Consider the following 22,438-nt stretch of genomic DNA (forward strand, 5'->3'; position numbering starts at 1 on the left):
AGAAAAATATTTTATTTCATCATAATTCATAAACCCTAAACTTTGTAATGTGTTTTGATTTTTCCTGCTCTACATTTTATATTAAAAACTTAATTGAAGTAATTGAAAAATTATGAATTATATTTAATAATTAACATATTCAAATTAAAAATTATATTAAACTGCTCATCCAACTAATATATTAAAATTTATAATGTTGCAACTAAAAGATCATAAATCTTAAAAAATAATAGAACAGAATTTTTAAGAAAAAGGATTTTACTTGTATTTGTAGCTATTCAAATTATAGGAAAGATTAAAAGATATTTTTCAAGAATATAGTATAAAAACATTAGTAATGTATTGTTAACAATAAAATGCATGTATTATTGAACTAATAATAAGCTAAATACATATGGTAAATTTAAAATATAATATTTTGAATAATTTAACTATATTGTGTAATAAATTAATCTTGATTTGTAGTTGAAATGGTCACAAAAATAAACATATTTGAATAATTTAATATAATAAACTAATCTTGAATGATAAATAAACATTCTTAACGGTTAAATACTTGTGTTTAAATATTCCTATTTGAAAAAATAAAAAAAAAATCTTTAATGTAGATCGGATGATATTTTTTTGAGTAAAAAAATACATTGTACATATTCTTAAAATTTAGGACAAGTTTCAACATGTTAAATAAATTCTTGATTATTTTGGTAGCCTCAAAACTTTCTAATGTGGGAAAAAGAAGGAAGAAGAAAGAGAAGAAGAAGAAAGAGATAAATTTTGGAGGGAGGATGGAAGGTTTCGATTAATTTTACTCAACTATATTCAAATGCCTAAATTTATAGGCAAATTAGAATCTTTGAATACCAAGAAATATCAAAATTACAATTATAACTTCATATTATAAGAATATTAATGGAAAAGATGATGAGCTCCCTTAGGTTTGGTAAAAACAAACCCTTTTTGAGATTTTAAAAATTTTACTGACTTCCCTTGAGAATTCAATAAAAAGATGAAGACCCTTCTCTGAGATTTTGAAATTCGATTTGATAAATTTTCCTTAAATTTGGTAAAGAGACACGAACATTCTCTTATATTTATATATTAAAAAAAAAAAAAGATAAGCATGAAAAAGAAGTATGAGTGTCTCAACTCCTAGAATATGTGATGAAACATCATGAACTATATGACAAAGTAATTATAAAGGGGACATGACAAACATCAAAAAGCATCAAACATTGACACTATAACTCACACGTAGCACGGACGATGTAGTTTGCTCAAAATAAAAGGATCAAGGGACAAACTAAGATCGAGAGAAGGGGCAAAATTGAAGACAATTTCTATCTTGACTACAGTGTCACGTTTGATTTACCAAATTAAAAGAGGTAAAAATTGAATGCATGAGATGAAAATTTGAATGGAAGGTTTAAAGAAATCAAGTGATATATCTGATCCCATTGAGTCCAATTCCATTACGTTCATGTGCACCACACATGTAGAAGGAGTATAAGATGCTAATATCTGAAGTGTTTCAAATTGAAATTCTTTTCACTTAGTTATTATGTTCATTATGATCAACAAAATGTTTTATGAGTTATAAATATTTAATCCGAATATTAATATTGTGCATGGATTGTTCAATTTTTATTTGATTCACAATACAATTTTTTTTTTTTAAACTTTGGTTTTATTAAGTTGTTGATTTTATTTGGCCTATAATTATTCTATAGAAATACTATAAATAGACATGCTGCAAGTCATTCCAATCCACAACATGCAACACTCTCCTCTCCTATCCTCTTTATATATATACTAGTTTCCTTGCACTGCCTTTTTAAATGCTCTTCCTCTTTTTTACTTTCGTAATGGATTGTCTAGTATTATTTTCATGACCGTTGTATACGAAATTTGTCATGACAACTCTTATAATTTTAATGTTTGTGAGTATGCATAAAATCAAGTCTACTAAGTTATCTTAGAGGGCATTCGTGCATTGACTGCTTGTATTGGGATGCGCTACCCCTTGGAGAGAAATTAGTTTTAAGAAGAGTGATCATCCAATGTCTCATCTTATTATTAAGAATTTTTTTTTTAAACTATAAATTTATTATAGCTCTTCTTCTATTATTTCTAACACAAGATTCCTTAAGATTGCAAACCACATTAGCCTTAAGGGTTTGAAGCCTATATAAACTCACTCTACTATTTAGATAAAAATAGAGTGGTGAAGTAAATATTAAGGTAGAAATAGAAGATATTTTAGTAGGCAAATTAACACCTCAGATGTTGAAAGAATTTTCCTTTGTCTCAGAAGATATATTATTATGAGTCCTACTTGATGTCATTGATCCGAGGAGATCTTAGTCAAATAAGAGTAGTTAAGAGGTGTCTTTAGGATAAAACCATCACATGTCTTTAAAGATATAAGGCCATATAATGATGGGTAAGGCTTCAAACTTGTGAGCGTTTTGCATAAAGCAAAATCGTGAGGCTAATGGTGTAGTGATTCAAAAAAAAATTTTAACTAATTAATTAAATTAGATTAAATTAAATAATATAATATTATATAATAATATATTAATATCATATAATTGTAATGCCCCGGCCCATTATATGGCCCCGAAGTGCTATTGAAAAGTTTGAACCAAATATGGAAATCTTAAGAGAAGATTATAAACATAAGTTAAATAAGAAAAATAGAGATACATTTTTTGAAAAATACAATAAGGAAGAAAGAGAAAAAAATAAGAGAAGAATGATCAGAAGAAATGCAAAAAACCAAAAAAAAAAAATTTATTTTTTACATATGTCAAAAGGAGGCAAGGAGTTAATGTTATTCATAATAATAAGTGGAAATTATTAGATAATAATTATGTATCATCTACCCATCCACTAAAAGTTCGTTCAAAATTTCATATAAAGGAACAGAAGTTATTATATCACCTTATAAAAAAACTAAGAATACCAACAATGAATTTGATCAATTGGTTAGCCAAAATAATTACGTCAGTCAAATGTTACAATCACTTGTCAATCAAAATACAAGAATAGAAAATCTTTTAGAAGAAAGATTAGAAGTCAAAACTAATTGTGTTTATGAAAAAAGAGAATCAAGTAAAATCAATAAGCAACAACCTTTATTCAAACCCTTTTCAATACCTAAAATAGATTTCAAATTTGATTCCACAAAAGTTAAAATTATGGGAAAAATCGAAGAAATGTTTAAAAAATGCAATATAAATGTCCTTAATAAAGAAGAAGCTATTCATAATTTAGAAAAGAATTTTAAAGAAGAAAAATATGAGGTTAATAAAATAAACAACAATCATTGGAAGAATAAAAGTCAAAAAACTTATTACAAAAGGCCAACTTTTCTGAGTTTATTATTTGAAGATGAACCTATAAAAGAAGAAAGAAGTTTTTGTGGAGGATCATTATATGAATGGAACCTAGACGGTTTCACTGAACATCAAGTTATCAAAATAGTTCAACAAATAACATTAGCAGTAGCAACTTACAAATATAGTGATAAAAGAACCTCAGAAACTTCCATTGTAGAATTATTAGTTCAAGGCTTCAATGGGTCATTAAGATCATGGTGGGACAATTATCTTACTCAATATGAATAGGCAAAAATTTATGGAGCAGTCAAAACAAAAGAAGAAAATGGTCAACCTACTCTAGTTAGTGATGTTATTTCAGCATTATTATGGACAATTTTAAAAGCTTTTGTTGGAAAACCAAATGATTTGGTTGAAAGGAATAGTGTCATCCTTGTCAATCTCACTTGCCCAAAATTATCAGACTTTTCATGGTACAAAGATATTTTTCTTGTAAAAGTTTTAAATAGACCTGATGAAAGAAGTGGTTTTTTGAAAGAAAAATTTATAGGAGGATTACCAAAATTATTTGCTCAAAGAGTTCGCGAGGCTAATGGTGTAGTGATTTCAAAAAAAAATTAATTAATTAATTTAATTAGATTAAATTAAATAATATAATAATATATTAATATAATATAATTGTAATGCCTCGGCCCATTATATGGCCCCGAAGTGCTACTACACCTGTACAATACACCTATCTCTGATAAACATACATACACAACCCGCCCTGATTAAGGACATATAGATGTTTCATACTGATCTGTAATTTCATGCACAACGAAAAATATAAACATCCATATGGAAATCTAGAAAACAAACCATAGTTTTTAACTGTATCCTCACATACATACAATCATGCTTAAAACGTAACATGTTCTTACAATCCCCAAAAAAAGACATTCTGAACTAAGTCAATTACATATACAAAACACTTACGTAATCTATACACAATACGACACTCCAAGTCCCTCTAACAACTAAGACCGACGTCCTACAGGACCTGAAATAAAGGTTGTATGTTGGGGTGAGACACTTCTCAGTAAGGTGGAAGATATTACATCAGTGTGTGACATCATGTGTTTATTTTAGTTGAAAACAGTTACATATAAAGTATATTCTCAATATTGTCATATAGGAGATATTTATATATTTCCTGCAATAGATAATTCAGCATCGTTGCAAGCAAGAGTTCCCGAGGTTAGGGTAGGGTACGGGCCCATACATTGTACAATCCCTTCGCCCGATATTGAAACCTGTGACTTTACCCATTTTAGTTTTTAAATCATGTATATGCTTATTTAGAACACCGTCCAGTTTAGAAACTTCATAACTAATGCCAACATTACCCCTTGGCATAAGTTGTGCGATTTATTATAGTTTGACTGAATCCACCAAGTCCATTAATCCACTAGTGGCACACACCTACCCAGCCGACTATCTCGATACCCACACTGAAAATCAGATGTGTGGGTGCACTATATCTAGAATATAGCAACAGACCGCGCTTAAACTTTTTTAAGGCTTCATATAACATTGAGCTTTTTAAGACTCTCATATAACATTGAGCTTTTTTTAAGGCTCTCATATAACATTGAGCTTTTTAAGGCTCTCATAGTAACAAGTTGCGGTTCCAATATCATATATATAATTTACAATGAGACAAATTAACTTATTCCCAAATCATAAATCACCTATACAGTTCCAATATTTTCACAAACTCATTCATTCATACTGTGGTATCAACCGACAAACATACTCTCGATTTAACCCTTTTCACATACAAAGCTTGGTATATAACCGATACCTGTTTCTCACATTTTCAGATAGCAAAATGAAACTCCAGTTCTCATAGTTCATATATGTATTTAAAAAAGAGTCACATATTCCATTTCATATCATATGCCACACTCATTTGGTCAAAAATCCGCTATATATAGTATATAACTCGAAAAGTAACACTTAAATAGAAAACAAGGGGTTCAAGCATCACCTATGTTAAGTTTAATTCAAATAAAGAAGTTTTTGAAAAGTTTGGAGATTATACGCCAAAATCCTAATTTTTACCAAAATCGTAAAACCGACATTTTTACCCTGTGAAACTTTGCAAATGAGCAGTCAATACGTGCATATAAACATAACCTAACTTTTTAGCGGTTTAGTTTTCTAAAATAAGTAATTTAACAAATCCCCTTACCTTTTCCCAAACACTTAAACTATGAACTATACGGCTCCAAAACAACGAACCAAGTTCTCAAAACCTAAAAACCAAAGAACAACACTTCAACATAATCACATTTACTACAGATCTACCAAATCAAAAACAAACTTAGACCCTCAAAATGAAGATCTTATCTGTTATAACCGTATAGGTTTGCCCCCTGATCCACGTAGTAACGTTGGATCGTGGATTAAGGGGACAAATAGTGTGGAGGATCGAAAAGAGAGAGAGAGAGAGATCTCACCGGTGAGAGAGAGAGAGAGAGTTTTGAGTTTCTTAACCATGAAGCAATGAAATAGATATTTATAATTTAGTTGATCTATCCAGACTTGTCGACTAGCGAGTGGAGCGCTAGTTGACGAGCAGAAGAAGGGCGTTCCTCGACGACGGAGTTGGCCTCATCGATGAGCCTGAGATTCCAAAATTCTTGAAATCTCTTGGTATCCACTCGTCAATGATCCTTTGAACCTCTCTGACGAGTGAAAGAGCCTCGTCGATGAGCCCTACTGTTTTCAACTTTTTTTTAAATTCCTTCCCTTTTTCTTATTTGTTTAATTCACTGTTGATCTCATAGGTTATGCCTGGTTTTGATCATGAAAAATACTATGTTATTTAATGATTAATGAGTTTGTGTGCAGGTTCTAGTAAAGATTCCAATTTGGCGCACATAGGCTTAAAGAAAACAAAGACCCAAAATGTTTATTCATTGTAATTTAACTAAGTTGTTATTCGGATCCGTAATAATTAAAGTTGAATGGTATATAATAATTAATGCATTACATGTATGATAGGGTAGATAAACTCAAATGACCATAGGGAAACCAAATAATCATAGGGCACCCTTCTTCGGTTGACCGAACGTCGGATTTTTTCGGTTAACCTCAAAAAGACCTAGACGGACCTTAGGTCCCCCATACATGCATAAAAGAGTGCTCTATTTAAATTAAGTTAATCATCATATGAATAGGGACAATATTTTAAAGAGAAAATGACCGAAAATACCCAAATTGGCATGTTCGATCGATCGTTTGGTTGATCGACTAGATATATATAGGCAAGCCTGGTCAATTGAACCAGTCCAGGTCAACAAGTTGACCACTCGGTCAATCGACCAGAATTATATGGGCAACGCTCTGGTCGACCGAACCCCCACGTGGAAATTTCCAACCGCTTGGTCGATCGAACCTTGTAGTTCAAAATGACTCGGTCGACCGAACCGTGCAGATTTGGAAAATCTCTAGGAACCTTCATGTCCAGTCGACCATCCTTCTAGTAAAAATTTCCCCCAATCGACCAAACCCAACCACTCGGTCAATTGAACCTAAGTTCGGTCAACTGGTGCTCTTGGGTTGGCGAGAGTTACCGAGGTTAAAACACAGTTAAAATTTATTAACCTCTGTTAAACTTTTCCTAAAATGACTAATATGTCCTGCACGGTTATAATTTTTGAGAATTCTATATATACCCCTTCATTTGCAAAAATTAGTCAAGGATTAGCAATCTTAATTAGCAAAAATCCTCTGAAATTCAAAAAATCTTACTTCAATTTTTAAGCCTCCTACACTCATTCTTACTAAATTTTATTGCTTAAATATCTTTGTAGGTGTGATAGATTGTTCTTCTCATAGGCTTAAGCTCTTTCTTGTTCTTGTTGATTGAAAGTATTTTATTAGAGAGTAAACCTTTAAGTTTCCCTAGAAGACTTTGTTAATAAGTCTTCCTTAGGAATACTTCATTGAGTCTTTGAGTTTTGCATTGTCATTGTAATACTCAAAGAGTTCATATTGGATTTTGATTGCTAAAAATATTTTATACATCATTTTATAGAATATCTTTTGTGCTTGTATTTGAGAAATACATTTAGAGTGCTGAAAAATCTTTGTTGCTAGTCTGACGTTACTGCGTTGGGTAGGGGAGGAATCTCTACGTTTTTAGCGGATCGAAAAGTCATTTCGGGGATTTTCGGGTTTTGACCCCAAAACCGAGGTAAGGGTCCAATTTCAATTTCGTTTCGGTTTATATGTAGTAGTAAGAATTATAGTGAAGTACAGTTCTTGGATATTTAGTTTTGGTGTCTCGGTTCGTAGTTTTGGAGCCGTAGAGTTCGTAGTTTGGTATTCGGGAAAAGGTGACGAGATTCTGTTTATATTAGTTTATTTTTTAAATCGGGATCGGTAAACCCATAGTTTACGATTGTATGTATGTTTTGATTACTTATTTGGGAAAATCTATCGGGTGAAAATACGGGATTTTCGGGTTACAGTTTTTGAAAAAATTTGGGGGTTTTGGGTATCATCTCTATTTTGTTGGAGAAACCATATGTTGTATTAAAACTATAGTATTGAGATGATCGTACCCATATTTGTATTAAACTGTATTATTGAATTGAAAACGATAGGATTTTTTGTATACCAAATTAGTGTCGAATGATCTGTTGTATGTAAAATTGTTCTAGGTTTTGTAAAATCAGTTAGGGGCGGCTAATTACCGTACGCTGATGAGTATAAGGACATGAGTTCCAAATTTGTTCCAAGTTTTGTGAAATCAGCTAGGGGCAACTAATTACCATACGCTGAATCGGCTAGGGGTGGCTAATTACCGTACGCTGACGTCATGTCTCGACCAATTACCGTGGGCGAGAGTGTCCTGCTCTATGTCCAAGGGTGTGAAATATCGTCTGTTCTTTCTGGCTGGTCATCGATGGGTGTGAGCCGCACCGTACTGGCAACGATATCGCTGTGAGGCTTCGCTTATTGCAGGGTATCAGGTGCTTGAGTGTGATGACACTGACTGTATGTTTGGTATCGTATGTACTAGAACAGATTTGGGAAAAATACTAGAACTGTATTGAATTGTATTGTACTGTATTGTATTGTGTTATGTTTTACGCTGAAATAACACTCATATGCCACACACTAATATAACCTACTAATTTCCTTTCTAAGAGGTGTCTCACCCGGAATATACAAATGTTTTTCAGGTTATTTGGGTAACCGAAACTAGCATCCTAGCGTCTAGAAGCGGGGGTGTCGTTTAGCTACATTTAGTACTTGTGTAGGTACGAGTTTTGTAACGGGGTTGTCAGTGTTGGGTTTTGTGGACACCTAGAGTATGTATTGTAATTTTGGGAACGTATATTCTAGTTCTGTATAGACTCTAGTATGGTATGATGTATGTATAGAAATAACATTTTTTGCTGCGTATTTGATGAGTATGGATATGTATGTGAATGTGTATAGGGTTCACATGTACCCCACGAGGTTAGACCTTCATTTAGTGTAGTTTCATGTATGTTTTAATTGATAAAGGGGCGGGTTAGGTTACTACATTTACACTCGGGAGCCATCTGCGAGTTCGGGGCGTGACAATTTCACTAATCCTACTCGCTTAACCAGGTGGAGTAGAAACCGTTTACACTCCTTACAAGGTGGAGCCCCCCAGTTCCCTTAACCGGGTGAAGTCAAACTGTTACTTACAACTTACAGGGTGGAGCCCCCCTAACTCACTTAACCAGGCGGAGCCAAACTGTTACAGACTCCTTATAGGGTGGAGCCCCCCTAAATCCTTAAATCGGGCGGAGCCAAACCGTTACACACTCCTTCTAGGCGGGGCCACCTCTCCAAGTGATGTATCCTCACTTGACCACGATTCACAACCTAAACCGGGAAGGGCTATTTCGAAAAACAAATTTTGTACAATATAAATGCTTCTTACATAAGTTGATCTGTACACGTTTAAATCTAAATACATTCTTATATGATTTAAACAATGAAGCTTAATAGAGTATGTTTTTTCCTCTCACAATATATTTCATGTAAAACAGTGAGAGTATGGAAAATGATTTTCTTTTTAAAATAACCTTTTAAACACTTTCAAAATCTAAAAGGCTTCCAAGCAAAATATATTGAATTGAATATATGCTCTAGCCTTTTCTCAAAAAGCTTATCAAGCAAAATGTATATTGATTAATACATGCTCAAAGCTCACTTGAATACCCCAAATAATTTCTCTAAAGAAATATTTTTCAAATAAAGGAATATGGGAGAAACTAGGGTTTGTCATAAAAATGATTGACCTTTATAAAAATCAAATGCAAGAAAGCATTCAAGCAAAATATATGAGCAAGAATATTAGCTCATGCCTTCAAGACATTTTCAAAAGAAATTCCTCCAAAAATTGTTTTCTGAATAAAGAGTATGGGAGAAATTATGATCGTTGAAAATACACCACAAATAAACGAAGAAGGTCATCACGTAATATATATATGATATATGCTCAAGCCTCTCCGAATAAAACCCCCAAAAGTATTTTCTCCAAAAAAATGATCTTCAAATAAAAGAGTAGGAGAATTTGATCTTTGAAGAATATGAAATAAATAAAATGAAGAGGCTTTCAAGCAAACATATATGAACTTGAATACATTGCTCAAGCCTCTTCAAGCAAGACCCCCAAAACTATTTTCTCAAAAATGATTTTCAAAGAGTAGGAAGAGGAATTTAAAGCTTAATTAAATGGGGTATAAAAACAGTGGGAGAATCAAAAGATGTTTAACATAAATCACAAAGAGATTCTCCAATATTTTCAAGGTGTTTAGGGCTTGTATTTATAGGCCAAAAGGAGATATAGTCGTTATATGGCCGTTGGGGGGTTAAAATATTATTATACTTCAAACACTAGTCCTTTTCTGGCCGTTTGGGAGCTTTCCCAAGAGGGTCGGTTGACTGGGGCCAAGCTTCAATCGACTGGGGCTTCAAATATGCGAGATCCGGTTGACTAGAGTGAAGATCCGGTCGGCTAGCCTTGGGTTTTCTACTCAAAAACCATTCAGTTTTTTGGGAATAACATTTTCTATATAGCTCCAAATTTAATGTTCTTGGTAACAACAGAAAGTTAAGAGAGAATCCCATAACTTTTATGTTGAACACTTTCTTGGATAAGGAGTGATTGATTGAGAAATTTTCTTATTAATGAGGCAGCAGAAACATGAATGAAATTTTCTGCTACATACACATTTCAGTATTTTGGGCATTACTTTTTCTAAAAAACTCCAAATGGGGCATTCTTGGTATCAAAAGAAAGCTAAGGAAAAATGCCACAATTTTCATGTTGAACATATTTTAATATGAGAGTGAATTTATTAATAAAATCGTTAATTTCTATAGTCTAGTTGATTAGGGCTTAACAGCCGGTTGACTGGGGCCTTCTAAAGAATATAGTTTACCTTCATTTAAGTTCAAAAACTCCTTAAAAACCGTTTGTAAGTTTAGTATTTTAAATGAGAATTTTTTCATGATTCTTTTCCTAAGGTCATTTATAAGCTTCAATTTAAACCATATGATATGCATGTACATTCAACCCTAATTACTATTACAATTGAAAGAATAATAAAGTCTGCAAGTTTTCTGCACCTTAATACGCCATGGAATATGCCGAGGATATGTTCGTTTAGGTGTTTTTCGGCTTCCATTTCTCATCTGTCATTTGTGTTTAGAAAAATGAACCTGTTCATACACTTAACACACATATGAGATACTATTGTTTGTCATTATCCAAATAGGGATAGGACTCAAAAAGTCAACAATCTCCCCTTTTTTTATGATGACAAACACAGAAGCAAAATTGGGTTCAACCTTAAAAGGCCCCCCTAACAATATGCATGAGATAAAAAGATATTCAATAGAATTAATATTCAAACATGAAGACTTTAGAATTTTCCAAGTTGATCATTTATGTACAGTTCAAGTTAATGTGCATTTTATGTATTGAAACTATCTTAAAAATTATTCAATTAAGCACAAGGTCACATGATACATAAATAATTATTTTAGTTATGCAAACGAGTATCATGTTCATCATTTTCCATTTGTGAATAACGAAAGGACAAGGAGAAATGAATAATAATTTTGCTCATAAAACATCTCTCCATTTTGTCATCAGCAAAAGGGCCCCAAAAAAAATTTGCTTCAATAAGAAGACAATTTAAATTCCAAAGCCCTTTTAAAGAAAATTCGTGAAACAAATGAATTTTTGAAGCTAAGTAGTGCATATCATGAATACATTTAAGCTTGAGGCAAGAGAAAGGAATTCAGTTTAAAATCATTTCTTGCCATATAAATTTTCTTTAAAAAATATGACCCCCTTTTTAAATAATCAATAAATACTAGTGGTTGATACCAAAGCTTGCTGAAAAAGAAACTTTAACGTAAATATTCAAGCAATCCATGTTGTTATAGTAAACAATTAAGCACAAAACAATTCATATATCAACCAGAAAGATGCAACCATATAGATCCAAAAAAAATAAAAAATCTAAAGATTTCAAGTAGGATCATATGACAAAGCTGAAGACATTGTGCTTAAGCAATATACATTCCCTTAAGATTTTCAAGATAAAAATTATACTTAAACACACAAGCCACAGAATGCTCAATATAGATCTAAGCTTAAGAATGGGTGAGTACACAAAATGGAAAATTTAAGTTCAACAGCTCCCCCTATGAATTTGAATACGAGCTTAGATGCTATGAATTTAAGTTTTACTGTGAATAGAAAGAAATTCATTATACTAAACATACGGGCCACAGTAACCTTCTGACCTAAGCCTAGAGTAGGGTGAGTATAAAAGATAAAATTTTAAATTTAAAAGAAAACTCCCCTTTTGGATTAAAAATACTAGCTTAGATGCCTTCAAGCGCTGAAATGTGCCAACCAGTATAAACAATCATTTTAAAATTTCAAAAACAGATATATTGGTTATTAATCAAGCATTTCAAGCGAAATGATAGAACACACATGCATTAAGATGTCATGCAAAGTGTTCATATACCCCAAGAACAATCCATATCAATATATATATATATATATATATATATATGTGGAAAACTGGATATGATGTTCATGGTTTTAAAAAAATCTTCGGACTCAAAAACAAAAATAATGAAGTTAAGATGCACATGAGTTCATAGGGCAGGTGACTTTAATCCTTTTGACATTAGGATGGGGCTTACGCTCCGCTGTATATTTGCATGCACACATACTAGTATTTTCAGTTCAAGGATAAAGTTCATTTAGCAGCTCCAGCATTCATTATTCACCCTTCAAAAGATTTCAACATGCAGCAAATATTAAATATTCGGCACACAAGCATGACATATTGCATTTCAATTAGCATACGATGACCAATTAAGGCTATACTCAAATAGTCATGCAGTAAATATGCAGTGGGGGTTCATCATGAAAATAACACAACTCAAAAGATTCACTAAGTGTGTGACAAATAAAAACTTCCTCAAAGTTATGCATTTCTCCTAGATACTTGGACTTTAATCATGGCATGTGATATTGAATTTAAAACTGCATGATTACTCATTTGGGTCCTAAGTGAATTTCAGAATCTAAGAATAAGGACCAAAACGTGCCCATGGACTAGAATTTCCTAGGATAAGAGAATTTGCCTAGTTTAGAGCATTCTAGGAAGATTCAAAGAATTATTAACAATTGTACATGTTTTTCAATTTAGCACATAGTATGTAGGATTCAACATGTACCGATCAAATAAATTATTTTGCATGCATTTTCTATCTTAACTATATTCATAAAGACCAACCAGCATGCAATAAAATTCAAACCATGATCATTTAGCATGCAAAGACATAATATTAACCATTTAAAAATGGCATGCAAATGATTTTTTTAACATGCAATAGTTATAAATATTCGATAAATATTCCAGTCTGAGTGACCACTTAAGATTAAAACACTAAGTTCAACATGGTCACTGTTCTGATACTACATAAGACTTGCAAAATTATTTAGAATTCAAACTCAATCTTATGGAGTCATGATTTTAGTAAACTAGAGCATGTATGTCAAAATATAATCATTCAATTCAACATGCAAGATCCTAGTTAGCTACCAGCATGCAATTCACAAGAATTCTCCATCAGCCATGCAGATGGCGTTCTAGTTCAAGTATGTAGTTCAGTATAGCTATCACACCCTGAACCCGAAAATGGGACCCAGAGGTGAAAATGTAATTTAACCTGTCCCTGTATCCAATAAAACATTCAAAGATACAATACAAGGATGAGGATCCGACCCCGTGGGGTTCCCAGGCACCCTGTACACATCCAAATATAATAGAATGTACGCAGCGGAATAAGGTCTTACTATATACATACAATACCATACCAGAGTCTATACAAGAGCAGAAACAGGCTATAACATACAATGTACAACTGGGTGCCCAACACATCCCAAAATGGCAACCCATTAAAACACTGTCCTAGCACTTACCCAAGTGCTAAACGCAGTACACTGGCCATTACACTCCCTACACCAGGACGTTAGTTCCGGTTACTCGAAGGACCTGTAAAAATGTACGTACAATAGGGGTGAGACACCTCTCAGTAAGAAAGAACACAGGTTATATCGGTGTGCGCATTTGAGTGTTATCATGATACAACATACACGCAGTCAAATGCAGTTCCAATACTAATTTTACACAGTGCCTACAAGCACACTCACACATAATCAACAATCCAGGTGTCGTCACACCCTTCCACCTGAAGCCGGCCCATGACATACAGCGTTGGCATGTAGCCAACCAACGTAACACAACGCCACCACACATGGATAGTCCCGACTCTGATGGCATCATACCAACGCTAACTGGTGGATCCACACCCTTCGACCTGATCTGCCAGAATAAGCTCAGGCTCTCGGATATAGAACTGGACACTCTGCCAATCTATGGTCAGCGATTTCATACGCCCTCGGATATAGAGTCGGCCACTCTCAGTACCTAGAACAATTCGGAACCGCGTTCCTACTAGCATTTCAACAATCACACACACACATGTATGCTCATATAACCAAACAAACCACACCCATTTGGTAATCTAAATCATGGTTTTTCAAACAGAAACATTTTAAAACAAGTCAAGGCACGACCATCCCTACAACATAGTATAAATCAACATATACGCTTGGTTTTCAACAAAACCAGGGATGCAGCCTGTCGCCCCCTTTTTCCCAAAGCTGTAATCATGAAAAACCCATAGTTTTCCCCGTTAGATCCCCCCAAATGAGTAGCCAAAACACACACGGGACCGTGAACCATAGTTCCACCAAGTTTGATTTAAAAAATAACTGATATAAACACAATTCCCCTTACCTTTTCCCAAAATAGCAAATCCCGAACTCTAAGGTCCCTAAACAGCGAACCGAGTTCCAGAACCTACAATCAACAGTACATAAGATACTCATAACATTGTTTCCTACAAAACTACCGGATCAGAATTGAAAACCAAGCCTTACCTCCATTTTTTGTTGAAACCCAAAAATCTCTGAAATGGGATTCCAATCTGTAGAACTTGTAGAGAATCCTTCCACGATCCTCGTGGTAACTTCAGATTCACGATTCTAATGGCGAACGACGAAAAAATCTAGAGAGATAGAGAGTAGGGAGAGTTCTAGAGAGAGAAAGAGAAAGAATTTAGTTTTCTTAGTTAAGATGTAACGACCTGCTATTTAAATAGGTTCTTTTTTTTTTCTATGTTATTTAACATGCTCTGATACTAAACTGGATTGAACCCAATCATTAACCTAAATAACAAGAAGCGGAAATCAAATAAACATATCCATATATAATTATATACAATACAATACTAGAGTGCTAACATGTTTCCCAAAATATACACATATCACTGTTTCCCCAATATCCTCAACCAGTGAGGGGTATACAAAAATATTCCCAAAATATACTCACTCTCTCTCTGATAAGGCAGTACTAAAGCCCCTCTATCTGCGAGCCTGATTTGCTCACCAACCTGGATCACCTGAAAAATGATTCAACATTGGGATGAGCCAACGCTCAGTAAGGCGAAATATGTTATTGCTAGTGTGTGGCAATTTAGCTACAATACTGAGAAAATATATTACTATATAGTTATGTATCACTGGATCTGTAAAGCACAATATTAGAAATATAATTTTCATCTTTTACCTGTTGCTTAACATTTCTGTACTTTAGGTTTCTATTCAAAATACTGCTAATATATGTATATATTTTCTGTTTTTGTAACGCTGTATAAAAATAATAATAACTGTAAACTTCCCTGTGGATAACTGTGTATCATGATTTAACCCCTCATGACATGGTTGTGTGACCCGTAGGTGGGATTTACCCTGGTTGGCCAACTAGGAATAAATCACTATACTCCATAGTCTGATCAACCCTCCTTAACCCATATATGATGGGGAGCCTGACCACTCATGGGCTCTATGCGATCGACCTTTATACCACGTATAATCTGAATAGGTGGTTGCACTCTATAAACTGTATGTAGCTACGGTACTGTGCTCTGTAACTGTATGGTTCAATAGAGTCTGATACTATATAATACATCTCTATATACCACTATCTGTTTTACCATGATTCTGTAATAACTGTATAAACCATGACGCTGTAGAAAACTGTATCTATATCAACTGTGTCTCTGTAATTAACTGTAAATTTGTATATCATGGTACTGCAAAACTGTATAATCATGGTATTTCTATAATTGTTGTATAATACATTCACTGTTTATATATTTTGTAAAACACATTCCTGAAAATACTGTAAAGCATGTTTCTATACTATATCTATATTCTCAAGCCACACGGTACTTTTAAAACATATTAATCACATTTGATAAACTGTATAAATCTTTGCTGTAAACAATACTTTGGTGGAACATTTATAATTTCATACTAAAAACATATTCTTATAACCTAACATAGCATATTTCCCTTACTTGTTCCTGCTAAAAATCCCCTATTATAACAAGTCCAACACCCGCAGGGTTCTTCACTCAACGTCCTGAAAACCATAAATCCCAGAATAAAACATCAATATTTCTTGACCTACATCATTTTCTACAACTTCCAGGAAGCAAAAAACTGAATAAAAGACCTTATCGTGGATTTGGAAGGAATTCCAACTTCATTTCTCTAACGATCCGCTCCGGCAGACTTGTAGAGAACTTCGCCACGAGCGTCGTGGTGGCTTCCGATTGTTGATCCAGCAACTGGCAGGGCCAAAATCGAAGAGAGAAGGGAGAGAGTCTGTAGGAGAGAGAGAGAAAGAGAGGAAAGAGAGAGAGAAGCCTGAAAATGTGATAAAAATCTGATTTTTCACTACTTATAGGGCCAGATTCGTAAACGAGACACGTCACCTCATCGACGAGTCTTTCAGTAAATTCATCGACGAACCCTACCCTTCGTCGATGAAATTCAGAATAGCCCAAATCCATCTTTAGGTATTTTCTCATCGACGAAACGGGACCTCGTCGATGAGATCCTGAAGACATTCGTCGACGAATCCCTGTATTCGTCGACAAATCCTGGAAATTCTTGAAATGGTTTTTTCCAAAATGCAATGTCATCGACGAACACGGAGCGTTCATCGATGAAGTCTACTGCCTCCTTCTGTTACTGATTCCATTTCTCTCTCTTTTCATTATTTAAATACCATTATTTTCAAGGTCGTTACATGAGAAGTAAAGAGAATTGATATTCATAGCACTTTGACTCGGGCGTCTTCGTCGACGAAATGGTGTCCTCGTCTTCGAGGTCATATAAACAACTTGTCGACAAGACGATGGATTCGTCGACGAATCCTGATATCACCCGTTTCCCGAAACCCCTCGGCTTCTCCTCGTCGACAAGCTTCTAAACTTCGTCGACGAGAGATACATGGACTTCGTCGATGAACTATGGCTTCGTTGACAAATCCTACTAAATTCCCAATTTGCCCATCTCTTATCAATTTAAACCCATATATCGCGGTTCGGGTTCTTACAATAGCTCAAATGATAGATAATGCTATAAATTATCCATCCATAATATAAACATTTAGCAAAAATGGATATTAGCATTCAGTGCAGTGATCATAATTAACTATCCATTAAATGAATTTAAGCATTTAGCAAGTAATAGACAGTTGCATTCAGCTCATGTAAATCATCCAATAAAACGATAAGATATTTCTAAAAATAAGCATAATTCAATAAGGTATTTATTAGATGAGTTCTATTTGAATATGTAGCTCCCCCTCAGTAAATGCAGCCAAATCATTTAAATTTTTAGCCAAGACTTTTAAATTTTCAACAATCTTATCATTGGCTTTGAAATTTGGGCTGAATGGACCATTCTCAACATGCCGATTGACTGGTGGAATGAGTCCGGTTGACTGGCATGCACAAAGAAACATTCGTTTTCTAGTCTGGTCGGCTAGGGAGTAAACCGGATAGGCTCTCTGAGCAAACAGAGAAGGCCAGTCGATTGGTCTTGACGCACCGGTCAACTGGGATGTGCACAAAATTGTGCCCAGAGGGGGTTTGGTTGACTGGGATTGACAACCCAGTCAACTGGGCATGCCAAATTTTTATATTTAAGCCTCTTTTCTTCCTCATTTTCACTTAACCCCTTAGCCAAAGATACTATATGTTCCATTAAATTACATTTGGAATTTTATGCTTAAATCTAACCAATAATTTTTAACAGGAGCTGAGTTTATGAATTCATTTGAATATGATTAAGCATTTAGGTTCCATGATGAGTTTTAGGTTATATCTATATGTAGTACTATGATTAATTTCCCTAAAACTTAGTACTTGTGAGATGGACAAAAATATGCCATATTTGAAATATCTACACTTAGGCATATATAGCATTAAAAATTATTCAACTAATAAAGCTCCTTTGTCCTTATGAAGGGGATTCACAAATTTAGTTCCGTTATAGCCAAAATATTCAAATACTATCCAATCATAATGATATATATATATATATATATATATATATATATATGAAGTTTAGATTGAATATATCACTTAAAGATTTTCATATTGGCTTAATTCTAATGTTCTTAGTAAAACATGCATAGTATACTAAAGTATGAACCTTTAAGCACTAAACATAATCGAAGCATTTAACATCATTACCCCTTTTATTTAATATAACCTAACAAAAATCTTATGAGTATTAATAAAATTCTTTTGAAGTGTTTCTCATAAGATAACATGCTATGAACAACAAATTCATATGATTCACAAAAAAATTTAACACAAAATATATCATATGAATCATTTACACGTATTTGTTGGATAAAGTAAAAGAAGGGAGATATACCATTTCGTTATGCTCCTTCTTAGTCGTTCAAACTCAAAATTCTTGGAATGGTGATCTCCTCTCTCTCGATTTCTCCATCTTTATTAATGTTCCCAAATTCCCTTAGCACTAGCACAATACATAATTCTTTTCAAAAGCATTAGTAGTTAAGGCACAATATGAGATGCATGACACTCAAAATGATATGCATTGAATTTATATCATGCTCATTTATTTCAATTTCAATTTGGGAAACAATGCATTTTTGAAAAATTTTCATTAGGATCAAATTTCATTTATCAATCACTTTTCAAATCCTCTAATTAATAGATTTTACAAAAATCATTTTCTGTAACGCCCCGAACCCGCCAAGTGGGGCTCGGAGGTCACGTGTTACATTCACATGCTATACACCACAATTATGTAGCGAAATAAAAACATATAACCTCAATTTCAAATACTAGAGTCAACCTATACACATATATATACCCCATGAACATTCGCCACCATTCGTTTATATTACATACCGGAATTAAAAAAAAAAAACATAAACTTACACAAACTGTTTTTACAAACTTCCGAGATAAACCAAAAATACTACCCTGCCAGAGCCCTAAGCCCAATATCCTGATGGACCTGAAAATATAATCATCCACTAGGGTGAGACACATCTCAGTAAAGAAGAACAAATCATAGCAGTGTGTGGCAGAGTATTTAAATATTACAAAATATACTATCGTTTTCCAATCATCACCAACCCCTGTTGAGAAAACACATCATTAATATCATCATAAATCTCTGAATTCATACTCAAATTTAATATGCACAAGTTTTGATCACTGATTCCATACTCACATTTAATAATTATTTTTAATAATAAAACCCGAGAATAAGGAAGACTACCCATTCATATAAGTAGCTTCCCTCTGCTCTAATACCAGTATCAGGGTACTCACCTTACTTGGTAAGCCCTTGAGCTATGTATATAGACAAGTCTCCAAGAATAGGGAAGATTATCCGCCCATACAAGTAGCTTCCCTATGCTCTGGTATCAAACTAAAAATACCAAGGCACTCGCCTTTCTCAGCAAGCTTTTGGCAGAAAGTTTTACCTTGTTCCATATATATATATATACATATAGTTTAATTATTATATCATTCATCTTATCATATCACATTCCACATAAACATACTGTCCACACAGGACTCTCATCCATACAAAACAAATCTCAATACATGGTCCACAGAGGACAAACATCATCACATGGTCCACACAAGATTGGTCCACACAGGACAATCATCATCACATGGTCCACACAAGATTGGTCCACATAGGACAATCATCATCACATGGTCCACACAGGACAGACATCATCATATGGTCTACACAAGATTGGTCCACACAGGACAATCATTATCACATATCACATCGTGGCCCACACATGTGCCACTAACCACTAGTACGAATCCCCATAACCTACCCATAGTGTATCAATAGAACAACTCCTTAGGCCTGCCAATGCTCTACCCCAATATATAATGACACTATACCAACTCCTTAGGCCTACCAACGTATATCGTGATTACATCTAGGCAATATAATGAACTCCTCAGGTCTGCCAACGTTATATTGTGATACACACGAATAACCACACAAAAATTCATACACACAAATCACACTATTTATCACACAGTAACTCAAGCAGCTAGTATTTACAACAATCAATATTCACCATAAATTGTACTCAGCGCTAACCAGTAGTTCAGAAATCAACAGTAATTTCATCATTATGTACTCATATTAGCCAGTTAAAGTTATGAAAATTGTATTCCTGTCACACAATTTCTTTTCCATATATAGACATATATCAAAAACATTATTTTCCCAAATGTTAAACTATTCAAATAAATCATACCTATATATATATATATATATATTATATTCTCAAATTAACCAATTTAAACTTTAATAAAAATCCTACTATAATTAGTTCCCCCTACCTATTCTTCTAAATTATGCCTACGAAAACCTAGAAACAACACCGACGGCACTCACCCGGACCCTAATTCAAAAACCCGAGTTTATCAACCCGCACTTCAACAAAATGGTATTTTATCACTCCTTAGGCCCTATACTGTAACGTCCCTCAATTTCTTAATACAAAATGTCACATAATAAATCAAATGGTCAACCCAAACCCGTGGGTAGCGGGGACACCTGTCAAACACAGCGGAAAACCTAGCAGCAGTAAACATAAAATCTCAAACATCTAATCATAAAACATAATACCAGAGCTTTCTATAACATCAAAATACTGTTATGATATACAACCTCCAAAAGTCAAAATAACACTAGGATTAAATAACAAAAACTCTCAATCCTAGTTCAATGCTTACCCTTCTAGTAGGGAAGCTCCAATCACTCAATGGCGGCTCTAGCCCGCCGGTCTCACTGGATTTCCTGAAAATCATTTAATGTTCGGGGGTGAGACACTTCTCAGCAAGGGAAAATAAACTAAATACAGCTGTGTGGCAACATGAATATTTAATGCATTTATACGTATACAATACATTTCATAATTCTATAAACATCATCATATCGTACTGGGTAAACATATATTTTCACATCTGTTAATAAATCATAACATACATAAAATCATCTGTTATAACTGTAGTACTGAAAACAAACCTAGGATGAATAGCTTGCTGGTGTCATATATTACCCCCCATGACGGGTTGTGCAGCCTGAAGGCGGGACCCGACAATGGTTGGCCTACCACTGTCAAATCAAATATGTCTGTAAGTACGATGAGCCCGCCACACCCTGGTCTAGACTGCCAGGTGGATGTCCACACTCTACTGAAAGCCACATCGACTATCCATCTCCCATCCCCTTATGGGATGGTTAGCACTAATCTGACGTAGATATCTGATCTACACATATAGCTACGGTATTGAGCCCCTGAAGTGAACTAAACTAACATCCTGGTGGTGATAACATATAATACGTGATCATATATATAACATCATTACGACCTCATGCTGAAAACATAAATACATGGCCTCGCGCCAATAACATAAATACGGCCTCGTGCCGATAACATAAATACATGGCCTCGCGCCAATAACATAAATACGGCCTCGTGCCGATAACATAAATATATGGCCTCGCGCCAAAATTGTTTCAGGTATATATATTCTGAAAATACATCATTTATCACATAATCGTCAAAACCATCACAATATAACTCATATTTTCATAATACCTGAAATCATGCTTTGTTCGTAAAATCTTTCACATCATAATACATTTTACATAAAATAATATTCATGCCACGCATATACTGTTAAAAGTCATACTTCATATTCTAAAATCGTGATTTTCCGGCACCTCATACATACATATATATTTTAATCATCATAGCAGTATTTTCCCAATCGTACATTTCATTCGTAATACACAATATAACATATGCTTTTCTGAAAATAAATTTACTCATAATCAATAATAATTTGCATGGAAAATTACTGCTTTAGTTTATTCCCTTACCTGGAAATTGAGAAATTCCTTAGGACCCAAATCCTACGCCCTTAGCGCCCGAAATTCAACTCCTGAAATTTACATTTTTCCCAGATTAATTAATCTATTTCTCTAAAATAATACTCATTTAGCCTTCCCTAGGCTC

The sequence above is a fragment of the Malania oleifera genome, chromosome 2, assembly GCF_029873635.1.
Source record: "Malania oleifera isolate guangnan ecotype guangnan chromosome 2, ASM2987363v1, whole genome shotgun sequence".
Classification (NCBI taxonomy): Eukaryota; Viridiplantae; Streptophyta; class Magnoliopsida; order Santalales; family Ximeniaceae; genus Malania; species Malania oleifera.